We start from the raw sequence: 10489 nt of genomic DNA on the forward strand, positions 1-10489 counted from the left end.
TATAAACTAGAAAAATACTACACTTCAGGATATTTTTATTTACCGACCGTCTCTAGAGCAAGTGGCAAAATGCTTGGTGATTGATATCCGAAGTCCCAAGTTCGAATCTTAATTGATTCACATTTCCAGCTAAGTTTATTTCTAAATAAAATAAACGAAGCGGATAGCGTGTTACCTATCTCTCAAAAGAAAAAAAAAATCTATTATTTTGTGGTTCATAAAATGTAATCACTATATTACTCTGTGGTTTGTAAATTATAGTTACATAATATTCCACTTAATGGCAAATCTTTACAAAAATATAAAAAATAAAGTCACGAGATAGTAAAGTAGTACTTTTAATTAAACCATAGAGTAACAAAATTAATGAAAATTTGCTAAATCACAGAAATACAAATTAAAACTATCATTTTGAATATTTGACCAGTTCTTGTAAACCGATCGCTTGCTTGACCAGACTTTTAAATTTTTTTCCTTTTTACCTCGAAAAAGATCAAATGCACTAAAAATAAAGTCACGATCAAGCAAACTAGTATTTTTTTAAACATCAGAGCGACAAAATAGAAATTTTCTAAACCACGGAAGGGCAAATTGAAGTTATCACTTTAAATATTTGCCTAGTTCTTGTCAAATGATTGCTTACCCGACCCGTACTAAACCACTTCTTTACTTCAAAAAAATCAGATTCATTTATTAAAATCTGTTCAAACTCAAAAAACCTGGAGTCGTGCTATGTGCTCAGAAATCAAAGGGCTTATTCAGTTCTCCGACATTGAGAAAAAAAAAAAAAAGAACTTTTTTAAAAGCTTAAAACATTTTATTTAGATGCAATATTATGTGTCAACTCTTCTCGCTTTTATTTGATTTTTTTTTTAAAAAAAAATCATATTAAAGGCTAGGAATGCAAATAGATTGCGGAACTTCCGTTCCGACCCGCTCTAAATGAGACGATAAATGAGGGTCAAAATTTTAAAAATAATTATAATCCACTCTGTATCTGTCCCCATCAGCTAAAAAAAGAGAACGGAAAGTGAGGGACCTCCTTTTTTTTTTGATATGCTTCTATATATTTTCCAAAAATTTGTCAAAAAATCTGTATTATGTGTCCTAATCTGCCCCAAATAAAGCAGCAAATGGGGGCAAATAATGGGATGAAGTTAAACCCCCTCCAAATCCGCCTCTCTGCTAAGGAAACAGGATAGGAGGTGGGAGAGATCTGTTCCTGGATTCGCCTTGTTTACATCCCTATTAAAGAATTGATGGTTGATATTTGAGGTAAGTTTGAAGCCTAATTGTTTTATAATTTTAGTTGAATTTTCAAAAAAAAAAAAGAGAAGGTAGTTTGCTATCTTTCTCTCTATGAAAAAAAAAGATAAACTTTAATTTGCACCCCTGTAGTTTCACTTATTCACTTTGTCACCCTTTGATTCAAAATATTATATTTAAATATCCTATGGTTTAATTTATTTTTTACTTTATCACCTTTTGGTTCAAAACTTGCATTTAACTAATATATGGTTACCAAAAAACTTTATTTTGCTATTTTATTGTATAGTAGATTTTTTTTGATAAAAATAAAGATAAAATCATATGCTAGCTAAGCACTATTTTTTTAATTATAGGATGACAAAAATAAAAATAAGCTAAATCACAAGGTAACAAATTGAAGTTTACCCTAAAAAAAAAAAAACATGGTCAATCTAAAAATAATTGATGAAATTATGAAATCATCATAGATTTCACACTTGATAGAAAACATAGGTTGTCCATTATAACATGAATGTATAAATTCTTAATAATCTTCCAACCCAGGTAAACATAGCTAGTTATTAATAAACTTATCATCCTAAAATATAAAATATAAAATATAAGATGGTGAAACAAACAATCCTTAAATTGAGGGGCATATTTCCTAATAACCTATAGTTGAGGGGTTTCTCATACATTTTAATCTAAAATCTAACACTCTGTTTGTCCATGAAAAAAAAATATGGGAAGGCAAAGTAGTGATAAGTTGGCAATAAATTAACTTCTACATTCATGAAAGATGAAAATGTATAAAATTTATCTAAATTGTAGCCCATTTCGATTTAACTATTTGATCTTTTAATAAAATTGATTGTGTTATTTAGCCTTTTAATTTTTTTGATATAAGCTATTTAATAGTTCTTTTGGTACAAATTTTAGGCATGTTATTTATTTAATGAAATTATAATTGCATAGATTGTATGAAATATTCTAGTTAGACTCGTAAAAGTAAAAGATGCATTCAAAGTTTGAAGTTTAGGAGTCACTAAATGATTCAAATAAATTGATTAAAAAAATCAGAAAGCAAAATTAAAATTTTTAAATATTAGATGGTTAGATTAAAATGAGTCTTAGTTCAGGCATGTTTTGTACATTTTTACTCATGGAATATTACAAACTGATGAAACGGACGCCCCTGAAAAGAAAAGATAAAAATATACAAAATTTATAAAAACTATGGATCATTTTGAGTCGACTACCTGACCTTTCAAAAGTTTGATTTTATTATTTAATTTTTCAAATTGTTTGATTTGAGTCAGTCAATAGCAATTTGAATTCAAATTTAAGCTAATTGATTGTTTTAATAAATTTATAAATATAAATTTTAAATGAACTACACTAACTATACCTACGAAGATAAATGACGTATTCAAAGTTTGAACTCAGAGCGACTCAAGTGAAACAAATTAAAGGAAAAACTTCAAAAGCCCTCCTGTGGTTTCGTAGTTTTTCACTTTGCCCCCCTGTGGTTTAAAATGTATCAATTTGTCCCCCTATAGTTTCTTTTTTCTCTTTTTCTTATCAATTTCATTATTTTTTTTTCAAATCAGTGATAAAGTTAAAATTAAAGGATACTAAAGTGAATATTTAATAAATCTAGATGGGTATCTGAAGTTTTTTGTATATAATTTAATGAAATATTAACGAAAAAACTACTGAAAAGATAAAAACGAAACCACGTGGGGGCAATTTGATACATTTTAAACCACAGGGGAGCAAAGTGAGAAACTACGAAATCACAGGGGAGGTTTTTGAAGTTTTCTCCAAATTAAAAGTTGAGTAGTAAAATCAAAATTTTAAAAAATTAGATAGTAAACTCAAAACGACTCATAGTTTAGATAAATTTCATACGTTTTTACCCAAAAAAATTGGAGAGGTCAAAGTTGAAGGATGTTTTTTATAATTTCTATAGTTGAGGGGCTATTCGTAAATCAGGTATCGAATCCAACTCCAAGGATTAAAGTATCCATCATGCGTATCGTGCTAATAAGATATCGGCACGATACAGCTGATGGCACAACTCAAAACCCTCTATTCTTGAAATTAATAAATAATTTTTTCGATAAAATTTTAAAAAATTAATAAAAATACATAATAAATAATTAGCATATTTTACTGTTAAAAAAAATAAATATTTTATATCATTACGCGTCGGCACATATATATTTTTTATAATCGACACATATCAATAAGACGTGACATGTACCGTATTATATCATACTGATAAATTTTTGGCACGATTGTGTGCAAGACGCGACTCTCTCACCGCGACTCTTTGTTGGCGGAGGTGTTTGGAGCTTCCCCAAAAAGCGATTCGTGGGATTGTGTGGAGAGAGAGAGAGAGAGAGGACGCACATGGGCCGGTGGGGGAGAACTCGGAGCCCACTCTCCCCACTGAGACGTTTACGTCGTAATAGTAGACACGGGCACAGCACAACTGGGCGAAGCAAAACACTGCAACGTGGCTCACTTCAATCCCCACGCATAAAAGTGAGGATTAACTCCAAACTAGTGAAATACCCGCGCAATGCTGCAGATATAAAAATATTTTTTTAATAAATTTTAGTTTTTTATATTTTTACATAATTTTATAAGTCTAATTATTAATTAAATAAAAATTATATAAAAATAATTTAATAGTTAATTTTATTTAAATAAAATTTATTAAAGCGGCAACTTATTTTATAAAGATTTATGTGAAAGAAGATTTGAGATGAATATATTAAAATAATTTTAAAAAAATAAATAGAAGAAAAATAAAATAATGGAATAATTTGTTTAATAAAATTAATTTTATTTATATACACACACGCACTATATTTCTAAAATCTTACTCCTCAAAGTTAAATTCTGTATTTTTTTATACATCGATCAAATTAGATTTTATGATACGATTTATTACGTGTATTATTAATAATATTAATTAATTATATTATATACAATATATATATATATATATATAGTAAATTGAGTACTATATATTATATAAATAATAAATCTATATCTTATAGTCTAAATATATAAAAGCGTATAGAAATTCCGACAATGACAGACGGAATCCAAAAAGGAATAAAATAATATTCCCTACGAATGGTTATGATTAATTTGTTAAAAATATCTCAAATCTATACTATATATAAAAGCGTATAGAAATTCCGACAATGACAGACGGAATCCAAAAAGGAATAAAATAATATTCCCTATGAATGGTTATGATTAATTTGTTAAAAATATCTCAAATAAAAACGAACGGTTATGATCAATCTATTAAATCTCTACTATATCCAAAAAGAAATAAAATAATATTACCAACTACCCACTCAGATTAATTGTTAAAAATATCTCAAATAAAAACGAACGGTTATGATCAATCTATTAAATATAAAATAATATTATCTACAAATGGTTATAATTAATCTCAAATAAAAATAAACGATTATGATCCCTATTAAGTATAAAATAATATTTTCTACGAATGGTTATGATTAATTTGTTAAAAATATCTCAAATAACAATCTATTAAATCTCTACTATATATATAAAAATCTATTCCCTACAAATGGTTATGATCAATTTGTTAAAAAAATATCTCAAATAATAACAGTTGTGATCAATCTTTTAAAACATAGCATTTCTATTCATCTATAAATTCATTCTTACGAATGATTATAATCAAATTGTTAAAAAATATTTCAAATAAAAACAAACTGTTATGATCAAATTGTTAAAAAATGGCATTCCTATTCATCTATTTTACATTAAAATTAAAATTTGAGTTTAAATTATGAATTAAATTTAATTTTTGATATCAAATTTGAATTAGCAATTAATTTTTTTATTACAGTTGATCAAAATTAAATTTTAAGTTTTAAAGTAAATGTGAATTAAATTTTGACGCCTTTAATTTGAAACATATATTTAAATTTGATTCATCAAAAATCAAAGAGTATATAAAAATGTTCGATGTATATAAAAAAAAGAACGCTATAGGATGTTGTAAATATTTTCTAATAAAATATAACATATTAATTTATAAATATAATTTTTATTGTAAAATTTTGGATATATATAATGTACAAATTTATANGTAGGATATCGCAAGAAAAAAAATATATGTAGCTTGTAAAAATATATGAGAAACTAAAAACTACTTAGTTTAAATTTATATACAAAGTTTAATTTCCGCAGTTTTAAATTAAGTGTAAATGAAATTTTGAATTTTAAATTAAAACTAGTTGACATTATTTTTTTAATTAACGATTAAGTTTAAACTATAGTTTTTAATTTAAATTAAGTATTAAATTTGAGTTTAAAATTAAAATTACATTTTATCTACTTATCCTTACGGTAAAAAATTGTTAAACTAGTATTGTCAAACAAAAATAAACTTTATAAAAAATTGTTAAACTAATATTAGTAAGCATTCTTACTTAAATATCTACTTATCTTTACGATACAAAATTTTCTAACTAGTGTTGACAATAATAAACTCTATAAAAAAATTGTTTAACTAGTATTGGTAAACATCCCTTATCTAAAAATATATATATCATCTCTAAATTATCTAACAATAAACTCTATAAAAATTGTTTAATTAGTATTGGTAAGCATCTTTTATAATAAAATATGAATTATCCCTAGTATTAGCAAATAAAAATAAACTCTAATTAATATTGGTAAACATCTATTATAATAAAATATAAATTATCTAACTAGTATTGGCAAGCAAAAATAAACTCTATAAAAATTGTTAATTAGTATTGGTAAGCATCCCTTATAATAAAATAAGGAAAAACCTAAGGCAGACAGTAACAGCCTTAAAGATATGCGAAAATATATATCATATCTAAACTCTATAAAAATTGTTTAATTAGTATTGGTAAGCATCCCTTATAATAAAATAAGGAAAAACCTAAGGCAGACAGTAACAGCCTTAAAGATATGCGAAAATATATATCATATTGTAAATATTTTCTAATAAAATATAACATATTAATTTATAAATATAATTTTTATTGTAAAATTTTGGATATATATAATATACAAATTTATATTGATTTGAGATAAATTATAATAATTGTTACGTGCGTTTGCACGTACATTCAACTAGTATATATATATATATATATAGTCCGGCTATGTTGCTTGTTAAAAGCACCAAGCGCTTGGTACTTGTAAGTTTTTTACCGTTAGATTTACGTCTTTAATTATTTTCAACCGTTAGATTATACTATTCAACCAACTACCCACTCAACCCTAGGGGGCTTACATCATCCTAACCGCACATCCCTTAATCCAAGGGCCGAAAACTTACAAGTACCAATGACTTGTACTTTCGAAAGTATGGAGGCCTCCGTGTTTGTAAGTTGTTTTCGATAATGGGACTTTCAATTCAGCGATCGGTTCCGTTAAATATGATCTACGCTATTGGAACTATCTAAAAACCAAATTTCATAATTTTTTGACTTTGTTTGCCTACTGAACGAGTAGCCTTAAAATAAATGGCTGAAAATAAAAATCTCATAAAAATCAGTGATAAAAGACTCAAATTTCAAATCGGAAGTATTGTTCTTATTCTTAATGTTAAGTAGAATTTTCTATTAAAATTTCATATAATTTGGAAACTTCTACACCGTTGAATTTAAAAACGTGCCACATCGGCCATTAAAATAGTCATTTTTGAGACCCTTTGATCGCTTAGTAAATGATGTCGAAAAATTATAAAATTTGGTTTTTAGATAGTTTCAATAGCGTAGATTATGCCTAACGGAGCCGATCGTCGAATCGGATGTCCTATAATCAAAAACAACTTACAAGCACGGAGGCCTCCGTACTTTTGAAAGCACGGGAGACGTACTATATATATATATATAGTTGTGCTGGAATGCTTATGGAAGCACGGAGGGCTCCGTGCTTCCAAGTCGTTTTCGATGTTCGGACTTTCGAATCGACGATCGGCTCCGTTAGAGTTGATCTAGAGTATTTGAAGTACTAGAAAATAAATTTTGCGATTTTTCGATATCATTTGCCTAGTGATCGAAGGGGTTCAAAATCAATAATTTTAATTCGATTCGAAAGTCCAAACATTGAAAACAAAGTGGAAGCACGGAGCCCTCCGTGCTTCCATAAGCATCATTTATATATATATATATATATATAGTCCGGCTGCTAACGTATTGGAAGCCGAATTCCCTGACCCTTGACCTAGTCAAAGATCCTCCTCGGGGAGCGTGTCAGGATGAAAAACGGCTGCGAATAGTGACCCTCGAAGTTTACGCCATTCGACTGAATCAAGTGATTCGACTGATGAGGGATCGGATCGGCCGAGTTTAAAAACTCTATTAAAGATTTGGTTCGGCTGGAATGAGTCGAATGTACGGACCAGCTACAGATTTGACTCGGTAGATGAGTCGATTAGAAGAAACACACACCAGTTGGTCGGCTTGAAGAGCCGAAAGCCTTAGAAATTAAGCTTGAGGAAAAGTACAAGGGTTGAGTGTGCCTGATGGCATACAGACTTGGTTGATCTACTTAGCACCTACTCCTAGGTAAAAACAGTAAATGCGAGAAAGTAAAAGTTACAAGTAGACTACTCCTAGAAAATGCAAAAAATTGCAAGAAAATAAGGGCGGTCTTTTGTTCACAGGGAAAAGACCCCTTTTTAGGGCGTTATTGACCTATTTATAGATCGCCCATTGTGATCAGTTATTACTTATACATGATCGGCCACTATTCCTGATTTTTCGGACCACTTTCAGCCGATCGGAACCGCCTGCAACTGCTTGCGGTTACTGTAACCTCCCTTAATTTGCGCGGCGGTTCGTTCCTTAAAAACCCTTCCGATGCTCCCGGTGTACAGCAAGATTGCCGCCTTTAAATGGAATATTGGCGTACCACCTGTCTGTGCCTAATTGGCTCAACAATTGCCCCATCGGCAGCTTTCGAAGTAATGCTTCGGTAGCTGGCGTAATCCGAGACGCGATTACTTTTCAAATCCCTAGAACGGTTTCGTCTCAGCCGTCTGCTTCTTTCTACTGCTAAAATTGCACAATCGCTTCAATAACAAGCATGATCCGAGGCGTGGTTCTCGATCCAAACAATTTCAAATTTTCTGCACGGCTTCATCTCAGCCGTCCACTCCTTCTTTATAGCCACGATCCTGACGAGATCCAGGGCGTGGCCTCCGATATCATCAATTACGAGTGCTCCGTATGGTTTCATCTCGGCCGTCCATTACTTTTCTACGGCCGTGATTCCACTATCTCCTTTTGTTTTATGTGTGGCATTAATTAGGTCATCTTAATTGTCGCCGTCTTTTCATCATTATAGCCGACCTCGGAAATCAAATTCGACGCGACGGCTATTCTTTCCTTCCTTGTTAAACTTCTTATTCCTTCTTATACCCAGACCTCGTCTTCCTCGCTTCTCTTTACTTCTTCCTCGTTCTCTTTGACCTCTTATCCATATCTCTCGACCACAGCTTCTGCTCACTTTTTTCTTCCTTAGCATCTTTTCGCTTCGAGTAATGACGCCACTTCCGTCTTTACCTACTCATCCTTAGCTGGATTATATCATGCTTAAATCGTATCTCGTTACGGACCCTACTAGATTCATTTTGGGTCCCTCCTTTACTGAAGACCCGCCTGTCGATGATTTTTCTTATTCTAGCGACGATCTTCCATTGGTGGCCAAATCCATTCATCTCCATTCCTGGTACCCCTCGGCTTCAATAGGAAAAAGCCTTCGAACCTGGCCAAGTGTTTCAGATGCTTATTTGACTTGATTAGATCGAGTGGAAGCTGTCTATGGTGACTTTTGGCGGGAAGTCGGGATCTATGAAGCTATTCGGCTATCTCGGAAGCCTCCTGTAGCCGACAACCTTCTTTTGGCCTCTGCTCTCTGTTTCTGGTCTCGTGTCTCTAATGTTTTCTTTTCAAAAGAGGACCTCTTACTCCAACTCTCTTAGATGTAGCTGCCATCATTGGTTTACGACCTCATGGAGTTACCCTCTCCATGGCCTACAATCCGGATGGCGTATCTAACTTTTAGACTCATCTTAACCTCGCTGACTTGGCTTATTCTAAGTTTCTCTGTAAATTTGCAGGTGAATCCCCTACTCCTGTCACTAGGAGGGAACACACAGCGTTCCTCCTATATTGGTTGTGTCATAATCTCTTCTGTATTCGTTCGTAGAAGATTAATCGAGACTTTGTTCCAATCGTCGTTGGTTTGACTGACGACGATAAATTAGCTCTTGAGCCTTACTTTCTTGCTTTTGTTTATAGGAAAATTTTTGATTCCATCAAACCACTGCTCTCTGGAGATGGTGTAACGATCAGTTCGGGTTGTGGTGTTTTCTGATTTTTACAAATATTTTTGCAAATTTATTTTTCCAATTTGTACCGAAACCCTTTGGATACAGATTCGACTGCTCATTTTGATTCTTAGAGAAGAAAGAAGAGAGAGTAGGGGAGGGTTGGGGGGACACGTGTCACCCCAAGGTCCCCCCAAACCCTTCTTTAATGTAGTAAGAATAGAGAATAGATATTATTCCTATAATTTCATACTTTTTTATTTTAATACTCCATAATTTAAAATATATTAATTTAATATATGTGGTTTTATTTTTTCCTTTTTATCAGTTTCACGGTTAACCCTTCGTTAAATCATATACAAAAAATTTTAGATATTCCACATATGGTTTATCAAATATTCATTTTAGTATTCTTTAGTTTTAACTTTATCACTGATTTAACGAAAAAAATTAGAAAAGAGAATAATAAAAGGAGAAAATTAAAATTATAGAGGGTACGAAAGTAATATATTTTAGACCGCAGGATATTAAAGTTAGAAAATATGAAACCACGGAGGTGGTATTTGGAGTTTTTTCTAAAATTTAAGGATACGTTAATAAGTGGCGATAGGATTTATTTGACGTGACCGTAGAAAATAATACGATTGAAAAAGTATTTATTAAAAAATGGCAATTATTTATATACTATTAAATTTTTTGACTTACTTATTTATTTATTTTAGAAGATTAATATTAAAAATATATTTTTAACGTTGTAAAGAATAGTAGTTATCTTTATAAAATTATTATTTTTCTCTTTTAAATATACTTTTTTACTGTCATCAATTTTTCTTATTTACCTTTAAATTAGGTGTAAAATAAGTATTT

The sequence above is a fragment of the Ananas comosus genome, linkage group 1, assembly GCF_001540865.1.
Source record: "Ananas comosus cultivar F153 linkage group 1, ASM154086v1, whole genome shotgun sequence".
NCBI lineage: Eukaryota > Viridiplantae > Streptophyta > Magnoliopsida > Poales > Bromeliaceae > Ananas > Ananas comosus.